This window comes from Gossypium raimondii, chromosome 8 (assembly GCF_025698545.1).
Source record: "Gossypium raimondii isolate GPD5lz chromosome 8, ASM2569854v1, whole genome shotgun sequence".
Classification (NCBI taxonomy): Eukaryota; Viridiplantae; Streptophyta; class Magnoliopsida; order Malvales; family Malvaceae; genus Gossypium; species Gossypium raimondii.
The window spans coordinates 43,034,151-43,050,718 of NC_068572.1; the positions used below are offsets into that span (position 1 = coordinate 43,034,151).

Genomic DNA, 16,568 nt, shown 5'->3' on the forward strand with positions numbered 1-16,568 from the left:
TAAGCTATTCGGCAGTATGATGTGCCCTTATTTAGTGAACTTAATCCAGGGATTGTAAGACCTGAGACTAAGGCCCTTTGGTTCGAGTTAAAATAGGGTGATGTTTTAGATTTTGCAAACAATGGGACAACTCGGTGGGATGTCTACTGAAGATTCACATTTGCACCTTCGCTTATTTAAGGAAGGAAACTATTTTCAAGTTACCCAAAGTATTTGAAGATACCTTAAGATTGAATTTTTTCCCATATTCGTTGCGAGATTGAGCATGAGCATGGTTGAATTCCTTATTGCTTGGTTTCATATCCACATGGAAAGATTGGTGGAACGTTTTCTGATGAAGTATTTTCCACCAAGTAAGAATGCTAAGCTCATAAATGAAATTACTATGATTTAGTAATATGATGATGAGTCCTTATATGAGGCAATGGAATAATTTAAGGAATTATTATGAAAGTGCCCTCATCATGGTATTCCTCACTTCATCCAATAGTAGACCTTTAGCCAATAGAGCTCTTCATTCAAAGCCATACAATGAGCCGTATGAGATTCTTGAAAGAATTTCAAGTAACAATTATTAGTGGCTAACCAATCGAGTAGCCACAAGAAGAAGAGTGGCAGGAGTACATTGAGTTAAAACTCTTACGTATTTAGCAACTCCGTTTGAGAACATCACATGTGTATACTATGAAGATGGTCATACATTTGAGGATTGTCCATCAAAGCCAAAATCTATATACTATGTGGGAAACTAACTCAAAATAAGAATGGCCCAGGTCCATAATCAAATCATTATAGCCCTTCATGGAGAAATCATACCAATTTCTCTTAGATTAATCAAGGGATTGTTCCAGGTAATTTTTATATGTCTTCACGTTAACATCATTTACCATGTTTTTCTCAACAAATGCAAAAACATCACCCAGTTGAGTCTTCAAGTAGCTTGGAGAACTTATTAAAAGCATATATGGATAAGAACGATGCGACTCTAAGAAATTTGGAGAACCAAATGGGACAATTAGCCAACGAGCTAAGCAATAGACCTCAAGGTGCTTTTCTAAGTGATACGGAGAATCCAAAAAGTGTAGGAAAAGAGTGGTGCAAAACTGTTACTTTAACGAGCGAAAAGGTGTTGGAACCAAAAACTTTTGAAACCAAAGATGAGCTTGTTGTTTTCTAAAATCAAAAGAAAGTTCGACCAGAAGTTGAAATTACCACATTGCAGAATCGTATTCATGTGAACCCTACTGAGGTACAAACATCTCAGAGTAGTCTTGAAGAATCAACACCCACGGTGAATGCAGAACCAATACTACCTTCAAAAAGCTGCCCAGTTAAGGTAAATTTTAAGAAATTCTGGAACATATCTTAAATCATGTGAAGTTTATGAAAGATATCCTCTCTAAGAAGAGACAATTGAGAGAGTTTAAGATAGTGGCTTTGACAAAGGAATGCAGTACATTCCTACAAAATAAGTTACCACCAAATATGAAAGATCTTGGAAGCTTTAACATACCATGTAACGTTGGTAGTTCATATTGTGGTATGGCTTTATGTGATTTGGGAGTGAGCATAAATTTGATGCCCATGTCTGTGTTTAGAAAATTAGAAATTGGTGAAGTCAGACCGACAACAGTGATAGTTTAATTAGCAGATCGATCGATAACACGTCTTGAAGGAAAAATTGAAGACATTCTGGTACGTGTCGATAAATTTATTTTTTCCTACTGACTTTCTTATTTTAGATTTTGAAACAGATAAAGAATGAAAGCGTCATAGCTGTAAAGAATGATAATAACAAGCTAATTCCTACTAGGACGATTACAGGTTGGAGAATTTGTATTGATTACAGAAAGTTAAATAAGGCAACTCGAAAGGAAAATTTTTCATTACCATTTTTGAATCAAATCTTAGATAGACTTGCAGGTTACAATTATTATTTTTTTCTAGACAAATATTCGAGATAAAATCAGATCATTGTATCCCCTGAAAATCAGCATAAGAAAAGTTTCACATGCCCGTATCGTACGTTTGCTTTCAGGCTTATGCCTTTTGGTTTGTGTAATGGACCTGTGACTTTCAGTGGTGTATGATGGCTATATTCATTGACATGGTTGAAAAATTCTTACAAGTGTTTATGGATGACTTTTCGTTGTTTGAAGAATCTTATGTTCTTCCTTAGGCCCTGATCGACCTAAAAGGTCATAAAACAACACTAAAAGCTCAATTTATTCAACTTAACTTCAAAACTAACTAATTCTAAAAATGGAATTAAAAGATAGAAAATAACTTGAATACAAGCTCATTAAGTGGTGAAAATAGCTTAATTTGCTACAATGAATTGTGGCAAATCAAATTCGCCCACATTTAACTCTTTTCTTGTCCTCAAGCAAAAAAAAAAAAAAATCAATATGCAAAAAAAAAAGTATGTCCCCTGAACATGCTTAATGCAATTGGTTAGTTTGGAAACATTGAAGCTAAGTGTGCTTGGTAAAAATTGTAAATTTAACATGATATGCAAAGTACTCATGGTTCTCATATTCAAACACGAGAGTTCACAATATTTCAAGATTAACAAGTAAAAAAGATGGTCAAACATATGGTTCCATTAAAAAATATTATACAGTTATAACATTTATGTCAAAATAACATAAGTAACTAGAATTCACATAACTCATCATGACTTTCATCCATGACCTGAATTACCTAAGTCACATAGGAATTTTTGGCTTGTAACATTTTGAGGCTTAAGGTTGGTTTGGATTTCAAGAATTGGGAGCATAAAAATGATTCAAGCACGAAAGTAGGTTGACACATAATGTTGTTCCTTATGAACCCCTAGTGTAACTTTTAGCTCACCTCCTTATATCCCTTTCTTTCTTCTTCTTTTTCTCTCCAAATATGAAGACACAATATAAAATTTATACGTACATTTAGTTTAGCGAGTTTAGTGCAATATGAATGAAAAGTTTCCTAATTATTTGTGTGATTTTTATTAGATTATATTATTTCACTCTTTTTTAGTCACATTGCTTTTATGTTGTTCTATGCTTTTATTTCTCTCTCTAATTTTTCATTTAAGTAAAATTTTTGCAAGAATCCTATACTTACTATATCATACCAATTCTTATTTTTTCCACTCAATTTTATGGTTCAATATTGAAGTTCAGTAAGAAATGAGATTAAGTCCCAAATACAAGTACTAAAGGTACACATGCATAATGTTGGCTTTGTTGCTCTAGTTTTAACCAAACAATGCCTTAGGTCATCCCTAGGCATTTCAAAATTCATGGATCCAATCATGCAACCGACAAATTTGCAGCTACCTACAGTTCATGAAAAACATATATGCCTTCCTATGTAATCATTTATCATTTGGTATACTTAATCACTTTTACCTATTATATATTGTAATAAAGTGGACTAACTAGTCTGATTCTAAAAACATAAAAATAACAAGAAAACATGCTAAATCAAAAACAAAAAAAAAATCGTAAAAATTTCTATGTAGACCCCTCCATACTTAAGATTGAACATTGTCCCTACTATGCCCCAACTAAAGATAAGAGTGAGAACTTCTCTTTTCATTGTAGCGGTACAACTAGGTGTAGTTGGGATGTTCTCCTCTTGCATGTTCTGCTCGAAATAGTCGTGCATCTTCATGTGAGGTACCCACATAAAACAAAGTTTTTTTTTAAGTTAGTTAACAATTAAACGTAAGCCAAAGAAATCCTAATATATAGCAAAAAACTAAAATGTATCATCCAAGTTTTTAACCAAATATTTAATCCCCCAAAAAATAATAAATTTTTTTACTCTTTATTAGAATCTAATTCCGATGATTCAATAATTCTTATATTCCCTTTGTCTCTTCTTTTGGCAACCTACTTTGAAGCTTGTCCACCCGACGATTGGGTTGGGTCATCAGAGGTTGGGTTGCAGAGTTTGACACCCTTAGTTGAAGGTTTTTTGGGTCAAAACGTCTCTTCAAAGTTGTACATGGGTGGGAATTCTTCATCAATATCCTCCTCTGCTCGCTCTTCTTATTCTTCTTCCTCCTTCTCGAACTGCCCTCGGAATTGCATGGGAGCATATTTGCATATAGGAAACTATGGCATCCTCACACCATGTCTTCTAGCATAAACTTCATAAATTGGCTCAAACTCATGCATCTGACTCACCCTAAATTTCGAGTCGGGCATCTATTCCTGCCCTTGGCTTCCTAGTTCCCTTGTTGATTTGCTTTTTCCTTTCTTGGTTGATAGGGAAAGTGGCACATTCATTTTTTTTCTTCCTAATTTGGTTCCACTCAATAACCTGCCTTCTCTAAAGCTCCCTATATTATGTAAAGATCGAGTCCCCAATAAGACTCTTGGTCGTCCTCAAGAATTGTTCCATGGCAGTTATCGTAACCTTTTCTTTTTGGCATAGGGCCATCAACATGTGAAGGAGAAATATCCCTATCTTCGGACCACTAATGAATTTGATCATAGAACTTAGATTATCTACTAGTACAAGTTATTTTCTTCCATTATGATTCGACCACATAATTTAATTTAGTATTAGTTAAACATTAGGTAATATTTGATCCAATATTTTCTTACATATTTCTTTGCGTGCAAAAACCATTGTGGACTAACATAAACAATATTAATATGAATAATATGATATTTAAACCAATATTTTAAAAAACTTACAAGTATAAAAGATGAATAAACTACATTAAGGCACAAGATCCCAATAATCTCCCATTTTTCCTTGTGAAATAAATGAGTCATATTTTGTATTCCCTAACCCATTACATGCTTCTAAAAACTCCTAGCCACTAAAGTCTTGGTAAATAAATCCATAAAGTTTTCCTAAGTTGTAATTTTGACTATATCCATTATTCTTTCAACCATCGCCTCTCAGATAATGCAAAATTTTTTATAAATATTTTTTGTCTATTTGTGATTTTATGTTTCCTTATTATTAGCTATTGTTGTACTATTATTGTAACAGCCCACCCAATAAATAATATATCAAGTCAATGCTTGGCGTATAGTTGTTTATGTTAAGAGTAGAATACAAATAATGTGGTAGAGTAATTGTTTTTGGTTATGAGTTTGGTGTATTGTGTAGGATTCTCCATTTCGCAAACTCTAGGGTTTGGTAGAATCTTCTGTTAAGGTATCTGCCAACCCTAGATGTTTGGGTGAACTCGTTAGTTCGCAGCTCGATAAGTTTACCTTTTTGGTTAGTATATGTTATGATGATGTGGGAAGTGATGATAAAGTTTAGTTGAGACCTAGTTAGAATTGAACTAGAATACTGTAGATGGTTTGATACTTAATTAATTCTTCTCAAATTTCTATAACGATCGTGGGATCCTCTAACTTCCCAATAAGTTCTGTTCTTGTGTGCCTCTATATAAGGATATCAGAATAGCTTGTTTGCACATTTTGTTTCTTCTTCTTCTTCTTCTTCTTCTTCTTCTTCTTCCTTGACCCTTCATTGAAGTTTTAGAAATTTTAAGTTAAGGTTTGTAGCAAGGAGTTCCTACAATTAGCTAACACCGTTGTTAACATTAGATTACTGGTCAAGAAGCTAACAAAATTCCAAGCAACAAGGGTAAATGACCTACTGATTAGGTTACTATGTTAGTCTTTCTAGTCAGTTTCTTCTTACTCTATGTGTTGTAAATTCTATTGTTGTATAAACCATGCAAGGTAAATGGTCCTTCTTAACAACGCAACTGGGTGTTGGTCTTATGGTGTTCAACCAGTATTGCTTGTGTGGGTATGGTCTATTATGTTTCGATGTGTAACACCCTCCTTACTGCATAAGCCAATACCACCAATATATGATATGTGATATGTTTAACATCCTAAGAGAGGGCTTAAAAGTTTTGACCTTGCCAGTGAAGGTTTGCCAATGTTTCGATGAACTGAGGGTATACCAAAAGAATATTAGTAAGGAGTTCGCCAAAAGATACGATGAAGTAGTGTACACCAAAAGATGCGATAAGGGGGTTCACCAGATTCATTGCAAGTTGTGTTCGTCAGGTGAGTGGTGAAAAGAGGTTCACTTGTTGGTTTGGCAAACTGGGGTGCCCTAGTCAAATTCAAGTCAGAATTAAATTAGCAAATTAAGATATTGTGTATCAGGATACTTTTCATGCATGAAACCTTTTTCTAAATTGACTAGGGTTTCCTAAGTCAAGTAGGGTCTTGTAAGAATACTAAGACACTTAGTTCCTATAAATAACCTCTCTTTCCATGAAAATTCTCTCATCAATTATTCTTTGGTCAAGTCTCTGTTCAGAATCAAGTTCGTAGCAACTAGGGTAAGTCACTGTCTTGTTAGGGTTGATTGTCTAAAAATCTAGGTTCGCTTGCTTGTGAGAATTCCATAAGTTTTGTCCGTTTAAGTAATCTATGTGTTTATGTATGTTGGAAATCAGCTGGACCATCTACCAGTAAGGATAAAGGTAAAGAAAAACTCGTTTAAAATTCTTAGCTTTTCGTTGAGTGTTTTGGGCCATCATTCATATGTGTAAACAACTAAACTTTCCAAAAATCTTGGTTTTTAAAGATTTTGTTATTTGTGTGCAAGCTACTATATTTTCCAAAAAACTTAAGTTTTTAAACTAAGTTCTGAGAGTAAGCTTTTCTATGAACTCTGTTTTCAACTTATGTTTTCAAGTTATGTTTTATATGTGCTCCTACGTGAGCCTATGTTTTAAAGATATGTATTTTTAACTTACAATTTTATAAAAAATGTTTTTACGAGATTTTGTGTGAGCTTTATATGAACAATTATTTTCAAACAAGCTCCTTATATGAGCTTTATGTTATAAGTATTACGTGCAAGCTCACCTATGAGCCTTATGTTGGATATATTGGTAATCCAAAGGATTGTGAGTACTCACCTACAAGTTCTGTAATTTGGGCATTGAGGCCCTAGGACATGTGGAGAGATAAGGGAATGACAAGCTATGCTCCATTTACAAGGGCATGTTGGCATAAAGGAGAGTGTTTAGCTTTATACTACACTTATGGGACATGTTAAGGACTCTTTGATTTCTGAGGCATTATAAGGAGATTTGCATATCCAATAGATAAGATAAGACAAGTTATGAAAAGTGTTGGGAACATGTTATATGTTCTTCAACAATTTTGATAAGACAAGTTTAAGAGCATGTTTCATGTTATACAAGATCTGTTTATGAACAAGAATAATTCGAGTTTGTAAGTATGATTTTCAACAAGAATATTTGAAATTCTTTTACAAACTTACATGTTTTCTGACAAGCAGGATCTACGAACTTGGTTTTGCATCTTCACGATGAACCCAGCATGCAAAACAATTTTTAAACTAAGTTCCATAGTTTTAAGCATATTTTGATTTTTTCTGCATATTCATTGAGTTCTCAATGAACTCACCCACTTCTCTCTTACTTTGTATGTAAGTAGGTTGCGGAAGGCATCAGTGATGTAGATAACTTGAGTGAGGCTAGATCCTGAACAGGTACCAACGAACCCGAGGTTAAAGGTGATGGAATTATTTTTGTGGGCTTAGTCTTATTATAGTTACCTTTGTTATTGATACAATTTCCTTAAGTTTATGTTCTCTTGTTTTATTATATTTTTTTTCAAACTACACACTAAGATATTTACTTGTTAACTTATCTCTTCCTAATATGAATTAAGGCTGATGTTTCCTTATATCTCGTTGTCGCTTGCCATGTTTTAATCTATTAACTTAGTCAAATTATGACTTAATGCTTTATGCAAGTCAGTTTAATGGCATAGTATTGTTTTATGGAGAAGTTCATTTGCATACGAACCCATGTTTCTGTGCGAACTCATGCTTTACATTGTTAGGGAAAGTCATGTGTTACCTTGTTATGTGAATTTATGTTGTATGATCTATGTGAACCTTTATAACAATTTCTATGTACTTCCATATATGTTGTAGGCATGTACCTTAAAGCTCTCTCTCCAAATTCTTTCTTGCAAACCCTTAAGTTTTATTGTTCAGAAGACATGTAAACCTTTTCATTATTTGTTTGATAAGCTTGTATATTTTACATTATATGTATCATTTTACCCCGTTGTTGTGCTATAAATTAGCACTTTATACATAGCATTTATGTGGTGTGTTGGAGGTTAGGTTGGGAGTTAATGGAGAGTCACTTCAGTGGCTAATGCAGCTTGCCAGATTTGGGTCGAATCAATTTGGTCGGGTTTGGGGTCTTACCATATTTGATATGTGAGGACATGATGATGATGAAGGGGAATATGTTTATGAAGCCTCTAGTAGGGTAGCTACATTGCAAATCGGATTGGCAGATCATGAGAAAACATACACGACTGAAGAGATATTATATGAGGAGTTAAGGGGGTGTTACAATTATCACAATATAGTGTTATAGCTTCCTCCATACTATGAATGACATCGAATTCTTTAAGGAACACCCAAAGCCAAACTTTTTTTTTGTTGCCACATATTCGACCTCCATAGTGTAGTTAGTAGTACAACCCTGCTTAACACTTCTCAGCATTATGAACTAGTGCCTAACACAAAAACATAGCCCAATGTCAATTACCTCGAATCTTGACACATTTTAGAAGTCAAATTTTGTATATCTGATAAGATTTAAATTTCCTCCAAAATATACTTGCATATAATCTGTTGTTTTTTTGTAAACACTTGAGCATATGCTTAACTCATGGCAAGTGTCTTGGACTAGGTTTCACCTGATATCAACTTACCATACTTACTGCATAATAGATAACTGGAGGAGTGCATAGCATAGCATGCATGAGACTTCCTACTACCAAAGCGTAAGAACATTTCTCATATTCTCTCTTTCTTTCACTATCTTAGGACATTCATCTAAAGAAATATGAAAGCTTGAAATAAAAGGTTGTGTTCCTTTCTTTGAGTTGGTAATCACAAAGCGTTCTATTATCTTTTCTATGTATGAAGATTGCAATAAGACTATCACTTTGTTATGTTTTAACCACAGTTTAACTAATGAAAATATCCCTACATTATTCCCGAAAAGTAGTATCTCAGTAACATATAGAACTAGAAAGACCACCTTTTCATCCCAATATGTTTATAAATGCAAGGTTTTTTAATATTTTTCTCAAATCCAAAATTATTTATTGTTTGATCAAATCTTTGATTCTATGAGAAGTCCATTTATGAACCTTAGCATTTTGCAAACATTATGCTCATTTCCTTTACCTACATAACCAGTGGGTTACACTATATAGATGATTTCTTCAAGATATCTATTCAGAACATTGTCTTGCCATACATTTTCTAGGTCTTGTAATCGAGAGCTTGCTACAATGGATAATAGAACGTTCATTGATTTAAGCATAGCTACTACAGAGAAGGCTTTCTTGTAATCGATACCTTCTTTCTATGTGTAGCCTTTTGCTACAAGTCTGTCCTTGTATGTTTCAACCTTCCCTTCCACATTTCTTTTCCTTTTGTAGATCATCTTACGCCTTATGAGTTGTATCCACTCCGGTAACTCTACAAGTTCCCACATTGAATTGGATTTCATAGAATCCATTCCAACTTGCTTAGCTACTTCTTAGAACTTGGAATCAACACTCTGTATTGCTTGATAGAATGTGAGTAGGTCATCATTTTTGGGTTCAATAGTTTTTTGTGTTAAAAACACTAGTGCCACTTGCGAAGAAATTAGGCTTTTTGGAAACCCTCCCATCGTGACAAGACTCTCTATGTTGTTGATCGTCTATTATTTTGAATAGAATCTAAAATCGTAACTAGAGGGTTTTCATTATCTCTCAATATTTCCTCAAGTAAAAATCTACTACCTGGCTTAAAATTGTTCATGTAGCTTTCCTCTATAAAAGTAGCATGAGTCAACACTTTAATTTTTTGTCTTTCATGATATAAAATAGATCACCATTCATTCCTTTTGGATAACCTATAAACATCCATAGTTCTATTTGGGAATCCAACTTCTTTAGAACTTTATCCAATATGAGGGTTGGGCATCCACTAATCCTAAAGTGATTTATACTTGGCTTCTTATCATGCCACAATTCATTTGAACTTTCAGGTGCAACCTTAGTTGGTACATCATTCAAAATATAGCAAGCCGTTTGTAACGCATATCCCAAAAAGATATTAGTAATTGTGAATAATTTAACATAAAAATAACCATGTCTATTAGGGTTCCTTTCATTCTCTCAACCATGCCATTTTGTTATGGAGTACCCGGTGCGATTAATTGGGATAAAATCTCATTCTCTATAAGGTATCCTAATAACTCATCTAATACATATTCCCCACCTTGGTCGGACCGAAGTGTCTTAATGGGTAAACCTAATTGTTCTCCACCATATCTTGTATAATGTGATTTTTACAGTCAATTGTGTTTGTTCCTTTATGATTTTTGGTTTCCTTAATATTAGCTATTGTGACACCATTATTGTAATACAATGTGATAGCTTTTTTCATACGAAAAATTATTTTGAGACTCATAAGAAACTTTCAAAGTCAAACTACTTCTTGTTCCCTTAAAAGCAGCCACATATTCGGCCTCCACGTTGGAGTTAGCAGTACAACTATGGTTGACATTTCTCCAAACTATGGCTACACTTCCTAGGACATAAATACAATCTGATGTCGAATTTCTTGAATCCTGACACATTTGGAAGTTAGAGTCCATATATCCAATGGGAGTTAAGTCCCCTACAAAATATATTTGCATATAATCCCTCATTCTCTATAAATGCTTGAGTATATACTTATCTCAGTGTCTATTTCTTGGACCAAGATTCATCTAATGCCGACTCAGTAATGAAACTGTAAAACAAATATCTAGATGTGTGCATAACGTTGTATATGTGAGATTTCAAACCACCTAAGTGTAAGAGAAAACACTCTCTTTCTTCTATTGTCTTGTGACAGTCCTCTAAAAAAATATGAAATTTTGATACAAAATGTTGTGTACCCTTTTTTCAATTGACCATAACAAAACTTTTGAATATCTTGTGTATGTATGAAACTTGTGATGAAGTTATCACTTTGTTCTTTTGATCTTTCAGGATTCAAATTCCTAGAACATAGTTAGATTCACCTAAATCCTTTATGCTAAACTAATGAGTTAATGATGGTTTAATTGATGGCAACGTTCCTACATCAGTGTCTAAAGTGTGAATACTGCAACTAAATATTTGAAATTCAGGTGGTGTCCACAAGTATATGAGTCAGGTTGTAATATAGTTACAATGAAGTAGGTGAGTACTTTGAGCATCATATCCAAAGGAGGCGAGTACTAGATTAAATTTAACCAAAACACAAATAGAATTAATTAGTAATCTAGATAAATCATATTACGATAAAACATAAAGAAAATATTTTTGAGCTTCTATGAATGAAAGAATAAGAATTGCATAAATAAAGTGAACTTCGAATAATTAAAATCTAAACTTAATCAAATCTAAACATGGGTGATTAGCTCGCTTCGATGGTTGTAACTAATTCCTATTTCGGGTTTTTATTCAATCAACTAGTCGTTACCTCAGCAGGATATCTCAATCATCTACTAAACTAACTAGTCGGTAAGAACTACTTACCTTTCGACCTCATAGTCTAGATCGATTCAGGGTTAAAGTGTTCGCGAATAGGCCATACCAATTTTGGGTTAGTTCCCACCTAAATGACTTCCTAGGGTCGTCAAGCTTAGGGTTTAAGTTCTTTTTTTCCCAACCAGCTGATCCGTTAAAAAAATCCCTACAAAGTAATCAGTTAATCACAGCTCCACTCACTAATGCCCCACAAGAGGATTAGTTCCTCATGGAATCCATAAACACATTAAACTTGATAAATAGTATATTCATAAAGAATAAATCAATAATAAATTTTAAGAGAACCCTAATTGTATTTGATTAGTGAAAGAGTAGAAATTCACAATAGTTTGATTGCGTCTACAAATCAAGTTCTTCGAAGAACATGAATGATAAGAATTGAAAAGAAATCTAAACCCTAAGAGAAAAAAAAACTAAAAACTAAATTACAAAGAAAAACTTAGAATATTGAAAAGTTGTCCTTTAACAAGTGTTTAGGAGCCTATTTATAGAGTTAGGCTTGACGACGTCCTCAACCTTAGGTTAGCTATCACTCTCGTGTTTAACTTTGATTGTGCAAACCCAAATGCCCTTGGCTCGTAATTATCTCCCGTATAGGGTCGATGCCGTGACACCCTAGTGCTTGTGTCGCAAGATCGAGAGCAGTATGTGTAGTTCAGGGATGGCTTCAAGGGTGTGTCGTGACATCCTATGGCTATGTCACGACACCAAAGGCAGTATGGCAATTCTTACATTCTGCTCTATATGTTGCAACCTCGAACTCTCTGTGTTGGAACCCAGCGACCAGTATTGAGTTCCTATGCCCTTGCATAGTCTCGTACACACTCACAAAATACGTTAGCTTGCCTTTAGGCCTCATTCAGCCCTTAAGGTCAATAAAAGACTCAAAATACATTTTTTTATTCAATGTACACTAAACTATAAAAACTCGACTAAAACATAAAAAAGTGATTGTATTCAAGCTCCTCAAGTGCGAAGACTAGTTTAATCTGCTACACCGTATTATGACAGATCACAAATCCATGAAGATCCGTAGTAATTTTATCCCTTCAACTGAAACAAATAAAATAAAGAAGGTGGTTTTGTTTAAAGAAAACTTAACAATTAAAGTTAATAATTTAGAAAAAAGCAAAGAAAGAAATAATCAAAACTTCGGGAAAAATCAATAAGATGAAATTTAGTCAAAGTAAATTCTTTGTTCGATACAAGGTTTTGAACATTGATGCAAAGAAAAAAATTTAGTGTTCTTTAATAATTTGGTTATAATTCTTGACAATCTCTAACTAACCTAATATATTCTTACCTTCTAGATAACCAAGACAATAGTCATTAATTACTTTCCTTAATGATAAACAACCATATAACAATTGTTTAGGAATTTAATTTATCAATAGCCTTAAAAATGAAACAGACCAAATTCTAACCAACAAATGCACAACTAGGTTTTATTTAAGTTAGATCGCATGCCCACACTACACAAATAATCATGTATTCGTCACAAATATTAGAAATCAGTTGGTGACTAATTATCTAATTGATGAAACAATTATTCTAAGCTATCAAATAAAGACCAAATATTTAACACACATAAACAATTGTAATTAGACCAAAATACATGGAAATACTAAAGGGAAAAGAAACAGTTAAAGCAATTCGATATCACAAACTTGTAGAATCAAACTTCGAATATTACTTTAACTAGAAGAGAAGTTTAGAAATCCATAAATAAAATAAAACACGAACAAACAGAAAACTAAGAATGGTTATATCTCTCTTAACCTAATAATGTCTATTATAGGATAAAAATAATATAATGGAGAACATATAAAAGTATACATAGAGTAGAATTTTTCTAGGTTTTTCTACAATTCTGTGTCAAACTTGCAGGCCATTTTTTGGTGCCTTCTTGACGCGTTTGGGCTTGAGTTGTAAATTAAATTTAGCTAGATATTTCAATTTCCTTCGAATCAATATATTATAGGTCCAAAATAGAAGTTTGACTCCTGTTATGGCTAAAATACTAAAACTACACTTTGTTGAAAGTCCAAACCGCAAAAATAGGCCGAAATAAACTTTGAGCTTTTTTTTCACCAATTATTTCCTAAATAAATAATTAAAAATATAAATATAAATAATATAGTTCAGAATATAAATACCATAATTTATGGGAGAAATTGATCTGTTAGAATTCGTTGTGGCAAATTAAGCTATTTTCACCACTTCATGAGCTTGTATGCAAGTGATTTTTTATCTTTTAATTCTATTTTTACAATTAGATAGCTTTGAATTTAAGTTTAATAAATTAAAATTTTAGGGTTGTTTTATGACCTTTTAGGCTAATTAGGGCCCAAGGAAGAAATAACAAGTTGATTACGTGTGTAGGACAATATTTTTGGCCAATTAGTCAGTGGATTGCCTTGGATGTCACGACATTGAAGCAAGCCTCAAAATTTAGCTGAAATTCAAACAAAAATCTACTAGAGACAATGTTGCAACACCAATAAGCTAAAGTCGTGACATTTGACCACCTTCCGTTGTGCGAACGTTGAGAGTGTAAAATCATGCAAAAATATAAAGATAAGAGTTAAGTGTGATTTTTGCAAGTGTACAGGTCAAATTGTAATATAGATGTGTTACAATAGAACACTTGGTATGTATTCTAAGGATTGTACCCAAGGCATTTCAGATTGAAGAAAAATGTTATTAAATCAATTACTAAAAATAATTACTAATCTAATTGAGTTATGAATTAGTAGTGTCAATTCCAATTAAAGATAATAAAATAAATTAAACTAATTGAAGTAAACCAGCGCTAAATCTAACCCTAGTTTAAGTTACTCGAATTGCTCATATTCATTGTTTCTACTATATAAGTTGCTTAGCCTTGAATGGATGGTGTTGCCCAATTATTAATTAAGTCAATAATAACCCTTAATTAAGTACTTACCACCCTGAGCTACGAATACCCTCTCGGTCTGATCTTAATTATGGATTACCACCTAAGATACCATCTCGGTCACACCTAGACACACGGAAACCCTCTTAGTCTCACCTGTCTAGATCCTCTACTAGGGGCGTCACTTGCTAGGATACTAAGTACTTCTGAATAAATATCCAATTTTAGGTTATTAATTACTTAATTAATTAGGTTAAATAGTTGAAACATGCGAGATCTTGTATAAAGCATAGAATGATTCTAATATTTACACAAACAATCAATTAACCAAGTTAAAGAAAGAGATATAAATAATAGAATAGAAAAAGAGATGGAGAAAGCTCATGGATTAATCGATGCAAAAGTGTGGTTCCTGACGTCCACAAAACCAACTAAAAATCTGACTAAGGAAAGTGCACCTATCAATTAATAATATAGCTATGGTGAGCAAAGATATCGTTCCCACGAAGATTAAAAGTACTAGTAATTACCGTCTTTCTATTATTTAATCGATAAATTGGAGTGATTGATTAAAACTAAAAATTAACTATGAACATGACAAATAACAATTCAAGAAAATAAATAATTACCAACCAATAAGCGAAACAATACCAAGAAAGAATTCACCTAGATTTCATCTATCTCTATCAATCTAAATTACGCAATTTCTTCACTTAGTATCTTGATCAGTAGAAATCCCTAAAGTATGCTAATATCTCTCTTCAAGAATAAGAGCAACTGACTCTAGTTCGATTAATTGAAATTTCTTTCTAATTAAAACCCCTATTATCGCATTAACTCGATCTATGAATTCTCCTATTAGATTTGACTCTAATCTAGTAGATTTATATTATCCTATTTCTAAGATAGCATGCAACTCCAATTAATTATGTTAGACCTAATCTTAAACAGGTTCTATTCCTCCTCTGATTTAAGCACATCAAACATGGATCAATAATCTAAAAATATCAAATCAAGAATTAAACAGACATAATTGATAACAAGTTCTAAGCCTTTATTGCGTAAAATAAAAATTAAAAGATAGAATTATCATAGGGTTCATCTCCCCTAGGTATTTAGAAAGTTAATTCATGCTAGCAAATAAAAAATCCAAAATACAATATAACCACAAGAAACAAAGAAACTTATAATAATCTCCAAAGAAATCAAAAGGGAATCTTCAATCTTGATGGAAATCTGCTTCAGAATCGGCTTCAATGGTGTTTTTTGAGTTGTTTTCTTGAGTATTCTACAACGGCTCATTCCTATCTTCATATTTTTGTCATATATAGGTCTCAGAATGCCTGAAAAACATAAAAATCGCATTTTCCTGCAGTTTTAGAGTACAAATTGTGAAATCGACCTACCCTTGTTGCTCAATTTATCAATTCAAAATAATTTATTTCATCTTATTATAATCATAAGTCAATTAAATTTCACTTGTTGAATGCTCCATAAAATTTTTATTTTATTCAATTTAGTCCCTAAAATCGAAATTGCCATAACTTTCAAATTTGAGCCTCAATTTCGAAAATGGCCTCAATTACATCCTTCTATAGCTCTCTATCTTATATAAGTATAGAATTTTAACATTAATTTCAAAATTTATACACTTTACTCTCTATTTTTTAAAATTAGCAATCAAACTTTACAAACTAGTCATTTTTCATATCTAAGCTTAAAATCTAATAAATTAACACCTATTTCATCTAGAATTCATCAATGAAAACTTCTAGAAACTTTAACAATTTTACTAATTGGTACACGAGCTAGCTAAATCAGCTCCCAAAACCTAAAAAACACAAAAATTACAAGTAAAAGGACCAAATTGAGCTTGGCATGCAAGAGTTGAATGGTTGAAGCTTTAAAAATGGTTTCCCTTAGTTTATTTTATGGTTTCTATGGAGAGGAGAATTAATTTTTTTATATAGTCTAATTAGTTTATTAATTAACTAACATTAAGTTAATTAACCTTAATCAATTAACACTAAACATTATTAGCTAATTTGGTG

The 16,568-nt window shown here is 32.7% G+C and overlaps 1 non-coding gene across 1 annotated transcript; it reads right to left on the reverse strand.

The window, feature by feature from the left end:
- Positions 1–364: 364 nt before the first annotated feature.
- Positions 365–471, reverse strand: LOC128032156 (small nucleolar RNA R71). Its single transcript, XR_008188285.1, has one exon. It is a non-coding gene; the product is annotated as a small nucleolar RNA R71 (small nucleolar RNA).
- Positions 472–16,568: the final 16,097 nt, after the last annotated feature.